The sequence below is a fragment of the Lissotriton helveticus genome, chromosome 12 (assembly GCF_964261635.1).
Source record: "Lissotriton helveticus chromosome 12, aLisHel1.1, whole genome shotgun sequence".
NCBI lineage: Eukaryota > Metazoa > Chordata > Amphibia > Caudata > Salamandridae > Lissotriton > Lissotriton helveticus.
In genome coordinates this window covers 657,354,455-657,368,200 of record NC_136073.1, presented here as the reverse complement: position 1 = coordinate 657,368,200, position 13,746 = coordinate 657,354,455, and the positions used below count along the sequence as shown (strand labels likewise).

Below are 13,746 nucleotides of genomic sequence, written 5' to 3'. Positions count from 1 at the left end.
CATGCGTCTGTCTGGAAATATGCAAATTCTTTTCTGTACACACCTCAGCTCATTAGGAGGCGTTGCGGCTGCTGGGCAAGGGGAACGGGAAGCGTGCATCAGGCTTTAGGTGAAGTGACACTGTAGGACTTTTGTCCCCCAGCGATTTTACGCTTTCCACACCATCCTTCCAATCGATAGGCTGTGAGCCACCACTGTGCTCTGCACATAGCCATGCACTTTAAGTCCCTTTTTCGCACGTACTTTCATTAAACCTGAATATAGAAGTATATATCTGTCTAGGCTAGAGGCACATGAAACAGGACTGGCGTGCCGCTTCAAGTGTACCTGAGAGGAATCTGACTCAGGATTGGCCACCCTCTCAGGGCACCGACTCAGGATTGGCCAACCTCTATGGGGCACCTCTAACGGGCACAAATAACGGGCAAGCCCTATGAAAAGCACAGCGTGAGTCTAGGTGCCACCTTGAAAAAGGAGGGTGACGTCTGGCCTCTGACAGCAGGAATATTAAGAGAGGAGAAAACATACTGCCTGCTATCGTGAAATTCCAAGATAGTCACGAAAAGCAATCTCATGCACTGCACAAGCTCTTTCCCATGATGCACCTCTCCTGCACTCTGTCTATACAAATGAGCAAGCAGAGAGTTCAGGAATAAAACACCTAAGCTCATGTCGCCAAAAAACAGCAGCAGACAACTCGCAGATATATTCACCAATTTCTAATGCTTTTCTTTTAAACACAAAATAAACAGCCTCACCGGTGGTAAGGCTTAAAAAAATTGAATAAACTCGTAAATGTTCCTCTCCACGGAAATCTTTAGTAAAAGGCGAAAGATTTTTTCGTTTTGAAGAGAAACCAGAGTAAGTTAGAATATGGCTCTCTGGGGGTAAGTGGCACCACATCAAAGACCCCGTCATTGCGAGGGTGAGGACCTGAGAGGTATTTTCAAAATCTAAGAAAGAGGACAAGAACCAGGCCGGTGAGGGAAGCAGGCCCAAATTTCAGAGTCTCTGCTCAAAGCACAGAAAATCAAAAAGGTGGACAGTTCCCATGCGTCTGTCTGGGAATATGCAAATTCTTTTCTGTACACACCTCAGCTCATTAGGAGGCGTTGCGGCTGCTGGGCAAGGGGAACGGGAAGCGTGCATCAGGCTTTAGGTGAAGTGGCACTGTAGGACTTTTGTACCCCAGCGATTTTACGCTTTCCACACCATCCTTCCAATCGTTAGGCTGTGAGCCACCACTGTGCTCTGCACATAGCCATGCACTTTAAGTCCCTTTTTCGCACGTACTTTCATTAAACCTGAATATAGAAGTATATATCTGTCTAGGCTAGAGGCACATGAAACAGGACTGGCGTGCCGCTTCAAGTGTACCTGAGAGGAATCTGACTCAGGATTGGCCACCCTCTCAGGGCACCGACTCAGGATTGGCCAACCTCTATGGGGCACCTCTAACGTGCACAAATAACGGGCAAGCCCTATGAAAAGCACAGCGTGAGTCTAGGTGCCACCTTGAAAAAGGAGGGTGACGTCTGGCCTCTGACAGCAGGAATATTAAGAGAGGAGAAAACATACTGCCTGCTATCGTGAAATTCCAAGATAGTCACGAAAAGCAATCTCATGCACTGCACAAGCTCTGTCCCATGATGCACCTCTCCTGCACTCTGTCGATGCAAATGAGCAAGCAGAGAGTTCAGGAATAAAACACCTAAGCTCATGTCCCCAAAAAACAGCAGCAGACAACTCGCAGATATATTCACCAATTTCTAATGCTTTTCTTTTAAACACACGATAAACAGCCTCACCTGTGGTAAGGCTTAAAAAAATTGAATAAACTCGTAAATGTTCCTCTCCACGGAAATCTTTAGTAAAAGGCGAAAGATTTTTTCGTTTTGAAGAGAAACCAGAGTAAGTTAGAATATGGCTCTCTGGGGGTAAGTGGCACCACATCAAAGACCCCGTCATTGCGAGGGTGAGGACCTGAGAGGTATTTTTAGGCTCTAAGAAAGAGGACAAGAACCAGGCCAGTGAGGGAAGCAGGCCCAATTTTCAGAGTCTCTGCTCAAAGCACAGAAAATCAAAAAGGTGGACAGTTCCCATGCGTCTGTCTGGAAATATGCAAATTCTTTTCTGTACACACCTCAGCTCATTAGGAGGCGTTGCGGCTGCTGGGCAAGGGGAACGGGAAGCGTGCATCAGGCTTTAGGTGAAGTGACACTGTAGGACTTTTGTCCCCCAGCGATTTTACGCTTTCCACACCATCCTTCCAATCGATAGGCTGTGAGCCACCACTGTGCTCTGCACATAGCCATGCACTTTAAGTCCCTTTTTCGCACGTACTTTCATTAAACCTGAATATAGAAGTATATATCTGTCTAGGCTAGAGGCACATGAAACAGGACTGGCGTGCCGCTTCAAGTGTACCTGAGAGGAATCTGACTCAGGATTGGCCACCCTCTCAGGGCACCGACTCAGGATTGGCCAACCTCTATGGGGCACCTCTAACGTGCACAAATAACGGGCAAGCCCTATGAAAAGCACAGCGTGAGTGTAGGTGCCACCTTGAAAAAGGAGGGTGACGTCTGGCCTCTGACAGCAGGAATATTAAGAGAGGAGAAAACATACTGCCTGCTATCGTGAAATTCCAAGATAGTCACGAAAAGCAATCTCATGCACTGCACAAGCTCTTTCCCATGATGCACCTCTCCTGCACTCTGTCAATGCAAATGAGCAAGCAGAGAGTTCAGGAATAAAACACCTAAGCTCATGTCCCCAAAAAACAGCAGCAGACAACTCGCAGATATATTCACCAATTTCTAATGCTTTTCTTTTAAACACACGATAAACAGCCTCACCTGTGGTAAGGCTTAAAAAAATTGAATAAACTCGTAAATGTTCCTCTCCACGGAAATCTTTAGTAAAAGGCGAAAGATTTTTTCATTTTGAAGAGAAACCAGAGTAAGTTAGAATATGGCTCTCTGGGGGTAAGTGGCACCACATCAAAGACCCCGTCATTGCGAGGGTGAGGACCTGAGAGGTATTTTTAGGCTCTAAGAAAGAGGACAAGAACCAGGCCAGTGAGGGAAGCAGGCCCAAATTTCAGAGTCTCTGCTCAAAGCACAGAAAATCAAAAAGGTGGACAGTTCCCATGCGTCTGTCTGGGAATATGCAAATTCTTTTCTGTACACACCTCAGCTCATTAGGAGGCGTTGCGGCTGCTGGGCAAGGGGAACGGGAAGCGTGCATCAGGCTTTAGGTGAAGTGGCACTGTAGGACTTTTGTCCCCCAGCGATTTTACGCTTTCCACACCATCCTTCCAATCGTTAGGCTGTGAGCCACCACTGTGCTCTGCACATAGCCATGCACTTTAAGTCCCTTTTTCGCACGTACTTTCATTAAACCTGAATATGGAAGTATATATCTGTCTAGGCTAGAGGCACATGAAACAGGACTGGCGTGCCGCTTCAAGTGTACCTGAGAGGAATCTGACTCAGGATTGGCCATCCTCTCAGGGCACCGACTCAGGATTGGCCAACCTCTATGGGGCACCTCTAACGTGCACAAATAACGGGCAAGCCCTATGAAAAGCACAGCGTGAGTCTAGGTGCCACCTTGAAAAAGGAGGGTGACGTCTGGCCTCTGACAGCAGGAATATTAAGAGAGGAGAAAACATACTGCCTGCTATCGTGAAATTCCAAGATAGTCACGAAAAGCAATCTCATGCACTGCACAAGCTCTTTCCCATGATGCACCTCTCCTGCACTCTGTCTATACAAATGAGCAAGCAGAGAGTTCAGGAATAAAACACCTAAGCTCATGTCCCCAAAAAACAGCAGCAGACAACTCGCAGATATATTCACCAATTTCTAATGCTTTTCTTTTAAACACAAAATAAACAGCCTCACCGGTGGTAAGGCTTAAAAAAATTGAATAAACTCGTAAATGTTCCTCTCCACAGAAATCTTTAGTAAAAGGCGAAAGATTTTTTCGTTTTGAAAAGAAACCAGAGTAAGTTAGAATATGGCTCTCTGGGGGTAAGTGGCACCACATCAAAGACCCCGTCATTGCGAGGGTGAGGACCTGAGAGGTATTTTCAAAATCTAAGAAAGAGGACAAGAACCAGGCCGGTGAGGGAAGCAGGCCCAAATTTCAGAGTCTCTGCTCAAAGCACAGAAAATCAAAAAGGTGGACAGTTCCCATGCGTCTGTCTGGGAATATGCAAATTCTTTTCTGTACACACCTCAGCTCATTAGGAGGCATTGCGGCTGCTGGGCAAGGGGAACGGGAAGCGTGCATCAGGCTTTAGGTGAAGTGGCACTGTAGGACTTTTGTACCCCAGCGATTTTACGCTTTCCACACCATCCTTCCAATCGTTAGGCTGTGAGCCACCACTGTGCTCTGCACATAGCCATGCACTTTAAGTCCCTTTTTCGCACGTACTTTCATTAAACCTGAATATAGAAGTATATATCTGTCTAGGCTAGAGGCACATGAAACAGGACTGGCGTGCCGCTTCAAGTGTACCTGAGAGGAATCTGACTCAGGATTGGCAACCCTCTCAGGGCACCGACTCAGGATTGGCCAACCTCTATGGGGCACCTCTAACGTGCACAAATAACGGGCAAGCCCTATGAAAAGCACAGCGTGAGTCTAGGTGCCACCTTGAAAAAGGAGGGTGACGTCTGGCCTCTGACAGCAGGAATATTAAGAGAGGAGAAAACATACTGCCTGCTATCGTGAAATTCCAAGATAGTCACGAAAAGCAATCTCATGCACTGCACAAGCTCTGTCCCATGATGCACCTCTCCTGCACTCTGTCGATGCAAATGAGCAAGCAGAGAGTTCAGGAATAAAACACCTAAGCTCATGTCCCCAAAAAACAGCAGCAGACAACTCGCAGATATATTCACCAATTTCTAATGCTTTTCTTTTAAACACACGATAAACAGCCTCACCTGTGGTAAGGCTTAAAAAAATTGAATAAACTCGTAAATGTTCCTCTCCACGGAAATCTTTAGTAAAAGGCGAAAGATTTTTTCGTTTTGAAGAGAAACCAGAGTAAGTTAGAATATGGCTCTCTGGGGGTAAGTGGCACCACATCAAAGACCCCGTCATTGCGAGGGTGAGGACCTGAGAGGTATTTTTAGGCTCTAAGAAAGAGGACAAGAACCAGGCCAGTGAGGGAAGCAGGCCCAATTTTCAGAGTCTCTGCTCAAAGCACAGAAAATCAAAAAGGTGGACAGTTCCCATGCGTCTGTCTGGAAATATGCAAATTCTTTTCTGTACACACCTCAGCTCATTAGGAGGCGTTGCGGCTGCTGGGCAAGGGGAACGGGAAGCGTGCATCAGGCTTTAGGTGAAGTGACACTGTAGGACTTTTGTCCCCCAGCGATTTTACGCTTTCCACACCATCCTTCCAATCGTTAGGCTGTGAGCCACCACTGTGCTCTGCACATAGCCATGCACTTTAAGTCCCTTTTTCGCACGTACTTTCATTAAACCTGAATATGGAAGTATATATCTGTCTAGGCTAGAGGCACATGAAACAGGACTGGCGTGCCGCTTCAAGTGTACCTGAGAGGAATCTGACTCAGGATTGGCCACCCTCTCAGGGCACCGACTCAGGATTGGCCAACCTCTATGGGGCACCTCTAACGTGCACAAATAACAGGCAAGCCCTATGAAAAGCACAGCGTGAGTCTAGGTGCCACCTTGAAAAAGGAGGGTGACGTCTGGCCTCTGACAGCAGGAATATTAAGAGAGGAGAAAACATACTGCCTGCTATCGTGAAATTCCAAGATAGTCACGAAAAGCAATCTCATGCACTGCACAAGCTCTTTCCCATGATGCACCTCTCCTGCACTCTGTCTATGCAAATGAGCAAGCAGAGAGTTCAGGAATAAAACACCTAAGCTCATGTCCCCAAAAAACAGCAGCAGACAACTCGCAGATATATTCACCAATTTCTAATGCTTTTCTTTTAAACACAAAATAAACAGCCTCACCGGTGGTAAGGCTTAAAAAAATTGAATAAACTCGTAAATGTTCCTCTCCACGGAAATCTTTAGTAAAAGGCGAAAGATTTTTTCGTTTTGAAGAGAAACCAGAGTAAGTTAGAATATGGCTCTCTGGGGGTAAGTGGCACCACATCAAAGACCCCGTCATTGCGAGGGTGAGGACCTGAGAGGTATTTTCAAAATCTAAGAAAGAGGACAAGAACCAGGCCGGTGAGGGAAGCAGGCCCAAATTTCAGAGTCTCTGCTCAAAGCACAGAAAATCAAAAAGGTGGACAGTTCCCATGCGTCTGTCTGGGAATATGCAAATTCTTTTCTGTACACACCTCAGCTCATTAGGAGGCGTTGCGGCTGCTGGGCAAGGGGAACGGGAAGCGTGCATCAGGCTTTAGGTGAAGTGGCACTGTAGGACTTTTGTACCCCAGCGATTTTACGCTTTCCACACCATCCTTCCAATCGTTAGGCTGTGAGCCACCACTGTGCTCTGCACATAGCCATGCACTTTAAGTCCCTTTTTCGCACGTACTTTCATTAAACCTGAATATAGAAGTATATATCTGTCTAGGCTAGAGGCACATGAAACAGGACTGGCGTGCCGCTTCAAGTGTACCTGAGAGGAATCTGACTCAGGATTGGCCACCCTCTCAGGGCACCGACTCAGGATTGGCCAACCTCTATGGGGCACCTCTAACGTGCACAAATAACGGGCAAGCCCTATGAAAAGCACAGCGTGAGTCTAGGTGCCACCTTGAAAAAGGAGGGTGACGTCTGGCCTCTGACAGCAGGAATATTAAGAGAGGAGAAAACATACTGCCTGCTATCGTGAAATTCCAAGATAGTCACGAAAAGCAATCTCATGCACTGCACAAGCTCTTTCCCATGATGCACCTCTCCTGCACTCTGTCTATACAAATGAGCAAGCAGAGAGTTCAGGAATAAAACACCTAAGCTCATGTCCCCAAAAAACAGCAGCAGACAACTCGCAGATATATTCACCAATTTCTAATGCTTTTCTTTTAAACACAAAATAAACAGCCTCACCGGTGGTAAGGCTTAAAAAAATTGAATAAACTCGTAAATGTTCCTCTCCACGGAAATCTTTAGTAAAAGGCGAAAGATTTTTTCGTTTTGAAGAGAAACCAGAGTAAGTTAGAATATGGCTCTCTGGGGGTAAGTGGCACCACATCAAAGACCCCGTCATTGCGAGGGTGAGGACCTGAGAGGTATTTTCAAAATCTAAGAAAGAGGACAAGAACCAGGCCGGTGAGGGAAGCAGGCCCAAATTTCAGAGTCTCTGCTCAAAGCACAGAAAATCAAAAAGGTGGACAGTTCCCATGCGTCTGTCTGGGAATATGCAAATTCTTTTCTGTACACACCTCAGCTCATTAGGAGGCGTTGCGGCTGCTGGGCAAGGGGAACGGGAAGCGTGCATCAGGCTTTAGGTGAAGTGGCACTGTAGGACTTTTGTACCCCAGCGATTTTACGCTTTCCACACCATCCTTCCAATCGTTAGGCTGTGAGCCACCACTGTGCTCTGCACATAGCCATGCACTTTAAGTCCCTTTTTCGCACGTACTTTCATTAAACCTGAATATAGAAGTATATATCTGTCTAGGCTAGAGGCACATGAAACAGGACTGGCGTGCCGCTTCAAGTGTACCTGAGAGGAATCTGACTCAGGATTGGCCACCCTCTCAGGGCACCGACTCAGGATTGGCCAACCTCTATGGGGCACCTCTAACGTGCACAAATAACGGGCAAGCCCTATGAAAAGCACAGCGTGAGTCTAGGTGCCACCTTGAAAAAGGAGGGTGACGTCTGGCCTCTGACAGCAGGAATATTAAGAGAGGAGAAAACATACTGCCTGCTATCGTGAAATTCCAAGATAGTCACGAAAAGCAATCTCATGCACTGCACAAGCTCTGTCCCATGATGCACCTCTCCTGCACTCTGTCGATGCAAATGAGCAAGCAGAGAGTTCAGGAATAAAACACCTAAGCTCATGTCCCCAAAAAACAGCAGCAGACAACTCGCAGATATATTCACCAATTTCTAATGCTTTTCTTTTAAACACACGATAAACAGCCTCACCTGTGGTAAGGCTTAAAAAAATTGAATAAACTCGTAAATGTTCCTCTCCACGGAAATCTTTAGTAAAAGGCGAAAGATTTTTTCGTTTTGAAGAGAAACCAGAGTAAGTTAGAATATGGCTCTCTGGGGGTAAGTGGCACCACATCAAAGACCCCGTCATTGCGAGGGTGAGGACCTGAGAGGTATTTTTAGGCTCTAAGAAAGAGGACAAGAACCAGGCCAGTGAGGGAAGCAGGCCCAATTTTCAGAGTCTCTGCTCAAAGCACAGAAAATCAAAAAGGTGGACAGTTCCCATGCGTCTGTCTGGAAATATGCAAATTCTTTTCTGTACACACCTCAGCTCATTAGGAGGCGTTGCGGCTGCTGGGCAAGGGGAACGGGAAGCGTGCATCAGGCTTTAGGTGAAGTGACACTGTAGGACTTTTGTCCCCCAGCGATTTTACGCTTTCCACACCATCCTTCCAATCGATAGGCTGTGAGCCACCACTGTGCTCTGCACATAGCCATGCACTTTAAGTCCCTTTTTCGCACGTACTTTCATTAAACCTGAATATAGAAGTATATATCTGTCTAGGCTAGAGGCACATGAAACAGGACTGGCGTGCCGCTTCAAGTGTACCTGAGAGGAATCTGACTCAGGATTGGCCACCCTCTCAGGGCACCGACTCAGGATTGGCCAACCTCTATGGGGCACCTCTAACGTGCACAAATAACGGGCAAGCCCTATGAAAAGCACAGCGTGAGTGTAGGTGCCACCTTGAAAAAGGAGGGTGACGTCTGGCCTCTGACAGCAGGAATATTAAGAGAGGAGAAAACATACTGCCTGCTATCGTGAAATTCCAAGATAGTCACGAAAAGCAATCTCATGCACTGCACAAGCTCTTTCCCATGATGCACCTCTCCTGCACTCTGTCAATGCAAATGAGCAAGCAGAGAGTTCAGGAATAAAACACCTAAGCTCATGTCCCCAAAAAACAGCAGCAGACAACTCGCAGATATATTCACCAATTTCTAATGCTTTTCTTTTAAACACACGATAAACAGCCTCACCTGTGGTAAGGCTTAAAAAAATTGAATAAACTCGTAAATGTTCCTCTCCACGGAAATCTTTAGTAAAAGGCGAAAGATTTTTTCGTTTTGAAGAGAAACCAGAGTAAGTTAGAATATGGCTCTCTGGGGGTAAGTGGCACCACATCAAAGACCCCGTCATTGCGAGGGTGAGGACCTGAGAGGTATTTTTAGGCTCTAAGAAAGAGGACAAGAACCAGGCCAGTGAGGGAAGCAGGCCCAAATTTCAGAGTCTCTGCTCAAAGCACAGAAAATCAAAAAGGTGGACAGTTCCCATGCGTCTGTCTGGGAATATGCAAATTCTTTTCTGTACACACCTCAGCTCATTAGGAGGCGTTGCGGCTGCTGGGAAAGGGGAACGGGAAGCGTGCATCAGGCTTTAGGTGAAGTGGCACTGTAGGACTTTTGTCCCCCAGCGATTTTACGCTTTCCACACCATCCTTCCAATCGTTAGGCTGTGAGCCACCACTGTGCTCTGCACATAGCCATGCACTTTAAGTCCCTTTTTCGCACGTACTTTCATTAAACCTGAATATGGAAGTATATATCTGTCTAGGCTAGAGGCACATGAAACAGGACTGGCGTGCCGCTTCAAGTGTACCTGAGAGGAATCTGACTCAGGATTGGCCATCCTCTCAGGGCACCGACTCAGGATTGGCCAACCTCTATGGGGCACCTCTAACGTGCACAAATAACGGGCAAGCCCTATGAAAAGCACAGCGTGAGTCTAGGTGCCACCTTGAAAAAGGAGGGTGACGTCTGGCCTCTGACAGCAGGAATATTAAGAGAGGAGAAAACATACTGCCTGCTATCGTGAAATTCCAAGATAGTCACGAAAAGCAATCTCATGCACTGCACAAGCTCTTTCCCATGATGCACCTCTCCTGCACTCTGTCTATACAAATGAGCAAGCAGAGAGTTCAGGAATAAAACACCTAAGCTCATGTCCCCAAAAAACAGCAGCAGACAACTCGCAGATATATTCACCAATTTCTAATGCTTTTCTTTTAAACACAAAATAAACAGCCTCACCGGTGGTAAGGCTTAAAAAAATTTGAATAAACTCGTAAATGTTCCTCTCCACGGAAATCTTTAGTAAAAGGCGAAAGATTTTTTCGTTTTGAAAAGAAACCAGAGTAAGTTAGAATATGCCTCTCTGGGGGTAAGTGGCACCACATCAAAGACCCCGTCATTGCGAGGGTGAGGACCTGAGAGGTATTTTCAAAATCTAAGAAAGAGGACAAGAACCAGGCCGGTGAGGGAAGCAGGCCCAAATTTCAGAGTCTCTGCTCAAAGCACAGAAAATCAAAAAGGTGGACAGTTCCCATGCGTCTGTCTGGGAATATGCAAATTCTTTTCTGTACACACCTCAGCTCATTAGGAGGCATTGCGGCTGCTGGGCAAGGGGAACGGGAAGCGTGCATCAGGCTTTAGGTGAAGTGGCACTGTAGGACTTTTGTACCCCAGCGATTTTACGCTTTCCACACCATCCTTCCAATCGTTAGGCTGTGAGCCACCACTGTGCTCTGCACATAGCCATGCACTTTAAGTCCCTTTTTCGCACGTACTTTCATTAAACCTGAATATAGAAGTATATATCTGTCTAGGCTAGAGGCACATGAAACAGGACTGGCGTGCCGTTTCAAGTGTACCTGAGAGGAATCTGACTCAGGATTGGCAACCCTCTCAGGGCACCGACTCAGGATTGGCCAACCTCTATGGGGCACCTCTAACGTGCACAAATAACGGGCAAGCCCTATGAAAAGCACAGCGTGAGTCTAGGTGCCACCTTGAAAAAGGAGGGTGACGTCTGGCCTCTGACAGCAGGAATATTAAGAGAGGAGAAAACATACTGCCTGCTATCGTGAAATTCCAAGATAGTCACGAAAAGCAATCTCATGCACTGCACAAGCTCTGTCCCATGATGCACCTCTCCTGCACTCTGTCGATGCAAATGAGCAAGCAGAGAGTTCAGGAATAAAACACCTAAGCTCATGTCCCCAAAAAACAGCAGCAGACAACTCGCAGATATATTCACCAATTTCTAATGCTTTTCTTTTAAACACACGATAAACAGCCTCACCTGTGGTAAGGCTTAAAAAAATTGAATAAACTCGTAAATGTTCCTCTCCACGGAAATCTTTAGTAAAAGGCGAAAGATTTTTTCGTTTTGAAGAGAAACCAGAGTAAGTTAGAATATGGCTCTCTGGGGGTAAGTGGCACCACATCAAAGACCCCGTCATTGCGAGGGTGAGGACCTGAGAGGTATTTTTAGGCTCTAAGAAAGAGGACAAGAACCAGGCCAGTGAGGGAAGCAGGCCCAATTTTCAGAGTCTCTGCTCAAAGCACAGAAAATCAAAAAGGTGGACAGTTCCCATGCGTCTGTCTGGAAATATGCAAATTCTTTTCTGTACACACCTCAGCTCATTAGGAGGCGTTGCGGCTGCTGGGCAAGGGGAACGGGAAGCGTGCATCAGGCTTTAGGTGAAGTGACACTGTAGGACTTTTGTCCCCCAGCGATTTTACGCTTTCCACACCATCCTTCCAATCGTTAGGCTGTGAGCCACCACTGTGCTCTGCACATAGCCATGCACTTTAAGTCCCTTTTTCGCACGTACTTTCATTAAACCTGAATATGGAAGTATATATCTGTCTAGGCTAGAGGCACATGAAACAGGACTGGCGTGCCGCTTCAAGTGTACCTGAGAGGAATCTGACTCAGGATTGGCCACCCTCTCAGGGCACCGACTCAGGATTGGCCAACCTCTATGGGGCACCTCTAACGTGCACAAATAACAGGCAAGCCCTATGAAAAGCACAGCGTGAGTCTAGGTGCCACCTTGAAAAAGGAGGGTGACGTCTGGCCTCTGACAGCAGGAATATTAAGAGAGGAGAAAACATACTGCCTGCTATCGTGAAATTCCAAGATAGTCACGAAAAGCAATCTCATGCACTGCACAAGCTCTTTCCCATGATGCACCTCTCCTGCACTCTGTCTATGCAAATGAGCAAGCAGAGAGTTCAGGAATAAAACACCTAAGCTCATGTCCCCAAAAAACAGCAGCAGACAACTCGCAGATATATTCACCAATTTCTAATGCTTTTCTTTTAAACACAAAATAAACAGCCTCACCGGTGGTAAGGCTTAAAAAAATTGAATAAACTCGTAAATGTTCCTCTCCACGGAAATCTTTAGTAAAAGGCGAAAGATTTTTTCGTTTTGAAGAGAAACCAGAGTAAGTTAGAATATGGCTCTCTGGGGGTAAGTGGCACCACATCAAAGACCCCGTCATTGCGAGGGTGAGGACCTGAGAGGTATTTTCAAAATCTAAGAAAGAGGACAAGAACCAGGCCGGTGAGGGAAGCAGGCCCAAATTTCAGAGTCTCTGCTCAAAGCACAGAAAATCAAAAAGGTGGACAGTTCCCATGCGTCTGTCTGGGAATATGCAAATTCTTTTCTGTACACACCTCAGCTCATTAGGAGGCGTTGCGGCTGCTGGGCAAGGGGAACGGGAAGCGTGCATCAGGCTTTAGGTGAAGTGGCACTGTAGGACTTTTGTACCCCAGCGATTTTACGCTTTCCACACCATCCTTCCAATCGTTAGGCTGTGAGCCACCACTGTGCTCTGCACATAGCCATGCACTTTAAGTCCCTTTTTCGCACGTACTTTCATTAAACCTGAATATAGAAGTATATATCTGTCTAGGCTAGAGGCACATGAAACAGGACTGGCGTGCCGCTTCAAGTGTACCTGAGAGGAATCTGACTCAGGATTGGCCACCCTCTCAGGGCACCGACTCAGGATTGGCCAACCTCTATGGGGCACCTCTAACGTGCACAAATAACGGGCAAGCCCTATGAAAAGCACAGCGTGAGTCTAGGTGCCACCTTGAAAAAGGAGGGTGACGTCTGGCCTCTGACAGCAGGAATATTAAGAGAGGAGAAAACATACTGCCTGCTATCGTGAAATTCCAAGATAGTCACGAAAAGCAATCTCATGCACTGCACAAGCTCTGTCCCATGATGCACCTCTCCTGCACTCTGTCGATGCAAATGAGCAAGCAGAGAGTTCAGGAATAAAACACCTAAGCTCATGTCCCCAAAAAACAGCAGCAGACAACTCGCAGATATATTCACCAATTTTTAATGCTTTTCTTTTAAACACACGATAAACAGCCTCACCTGTGGTAAGGCTTAAAAAAATTGAATAAACTCGTAAATGTTCCTCTCCACGGAAATCTTTAGTAAAAGGCGAAAGATTTTTTCGTTTTGAAGAGAAACCAGAGTAAGTTAGAATATGGCTCTCTGGGGGTAAGTGGCACCACATCAAAGACCCCGTCATTGCGAGGGTGAGGACCTGAGAGGTATTTTTAGGCTCTAAGAAAGAGGACAAGAACCAGGCCAGTGAGGGAAGCAGGCCCAATTTTCAGAGTCTCTGCTCAAAGCACAGAAAATCAAAAAGGTGGACAGTTCCCATGCGTCTGTCTGGAAATATGCAAATTCTTTTCTGTACACACCTCAGCTCATTAGGAGGCGTTGCGGCTGCTGGGCAAGGGGAACGGGAAGCGT

General features: G+C 46.6%; 13 non-coding genes across 13 annotated transcripts; all 13 read right to left on the bottom strand.

Moving 5' to 3' along the window:
• Window positions 1-750: 750 nt before the first annotated feature.
• LOC144800082 (U5 spliceosomal RNA) lies at window positions 751-865 on the bottom strand. The gene has a single exon (XR_013604000.1). It is a non-coding gene; the product is annotated as a U5 spliceosomal RNA (small nuclear RNA).
• A 935-nt stretch (window positions 866-1,800) lies between these two features.
• Window positions 1,801-1,915, bottom strand: LOC144801475 (U5 spliceosomal RNA). The gene has a single exon (XR_013605282.1). It is a non-coding gene; the product is annotated as a U5 spliceosomal RNA (small nuclear RNA).
• Window positions 1,916-2,850: 935 nt separating this feature from the next.
• LOC144800483 (U5 spliceosomal RNA) lies at window positions 2,851-2,965 on the bottom strand. Its single transcript, XR_013604381.1, has one exon. It is a non-coding gene; the product is annotated as a U5 spliceosomal RNA (small nuclear RNA).
• A 935-nt stretch (window positions 2,966-3,900) lies between these two features.
• On the bottom strand, window positions 3,901-4,015 carry LOC144800843 (U5 spliceosomal RNA). The gene has a single exon (XR_013604726.1). It is a non-coding gene; the product is annotated as a U5 spliceosomal RNA (small nuclear RNA).
• A 935-nt stretch (window positions 4,016-4,950) lies between these two features.
• Window positions 4,951-5,065, bottom strand: LOC144801474 (U5 spliceosomal RNA). The gene has a single exon (XR_013605281.1). It is a non-coding gene; the product is annotated as a U5 spliceosomal RNA (small nuclear RNA).
• A 935-nt stretch (window positions 5,066-6,000) lies between these two features.
• LOC144800081 (U5 spliceosomal RNA) lies at window positions 6,001-6,115 on the bottom strand. Its single transcript, XR_013603999.1, has one exon. It is a non-coding gene; the product is annotated as a U5 spliceosomal RNA (small nuclear RNA).
• A 935-nt stretch (window positions 6,116-7,050) lies between these two features.
• Window positions 7,051-7,165, bottom strand: LOC144800080 (U5 spliceosomal RNA). The gene has a single exon (XR_013603998.1). It is a non-coding gene; the product is annotated as a U5 spliceosomal RNA (small nuclear RNA).
• Window positions 7,166-8,100: 935 nt separating this feature from the next.
• On the bottom strand, window positions 8,101-8,215 carry LOC144801473 (U5 spliceosomal RNA). Its single transcript, XR_013605280.1, has one exon. It is a non-coding gene; the product is annotated as a U5 spliceosomal RNA (small nuclear RNA).
• A 935-nt stretch (window positions 8,216-9,150) lies between these two features.
• LOC144801472 (U5 spliceosomal RNA) lies at window positions 9,151-9,265 on the bottom strand. The gene has a single exon (XR_013605279.1). It is a non-coding gene; the product is annotated as a U5 spliceosomal RNA (small nuclear RNA).
• A 935-nt stretch (window positions 9,266-10,200) lies between these two features.
• LOC144800691 (U5 spliceosomal RNA) lies at window positions 10,201-10,316 on the bottom strand. The gene has a single exon (XR_013604579.1). It is a non-coding gene; the product is annotated as a U5 spliceosomal RNA (small nuclear RNA).
• A 935-nt stretch (window positions 10,317-11,251) lies between these two features.
• LOC144801471 (U5 spliceosomal RNA) lies at window positions 11,252-11,366 on the bottom strand. The gene has a single exon (XR_013605278.1). It is a non-coding gene; the product is annotated as a U5 spliceosomal RNA (small nuclear RNA).
• A 935-nt stretch (window positions 11,367-12,301) lies between these two features.
• Window positions 12,302-12,416, bottom strand: LOC144800078 (U5 spliceosomal RNA). Its single transcript, XR_013603996.1, has one exon. It is a non-coding gene; the product is annotated as a U5 spliceosomal RNA (small nuclear RNA).
• A 935-nt stretch (window positions 12,417-13,351) lies between these two features.
• Window positions 13,352-13,466, bottom strand: LOC144801470 (U5 spliceosomal RNA). The gene has a single exon (XR_013605277.1). It is a non-coding gene; the product is annotated as a U5 spliceosomal RNA (small nuclear RNA).
• Between the last annotated feature and the right edge of the window lie 280 nt (window positions 13,467-13,746).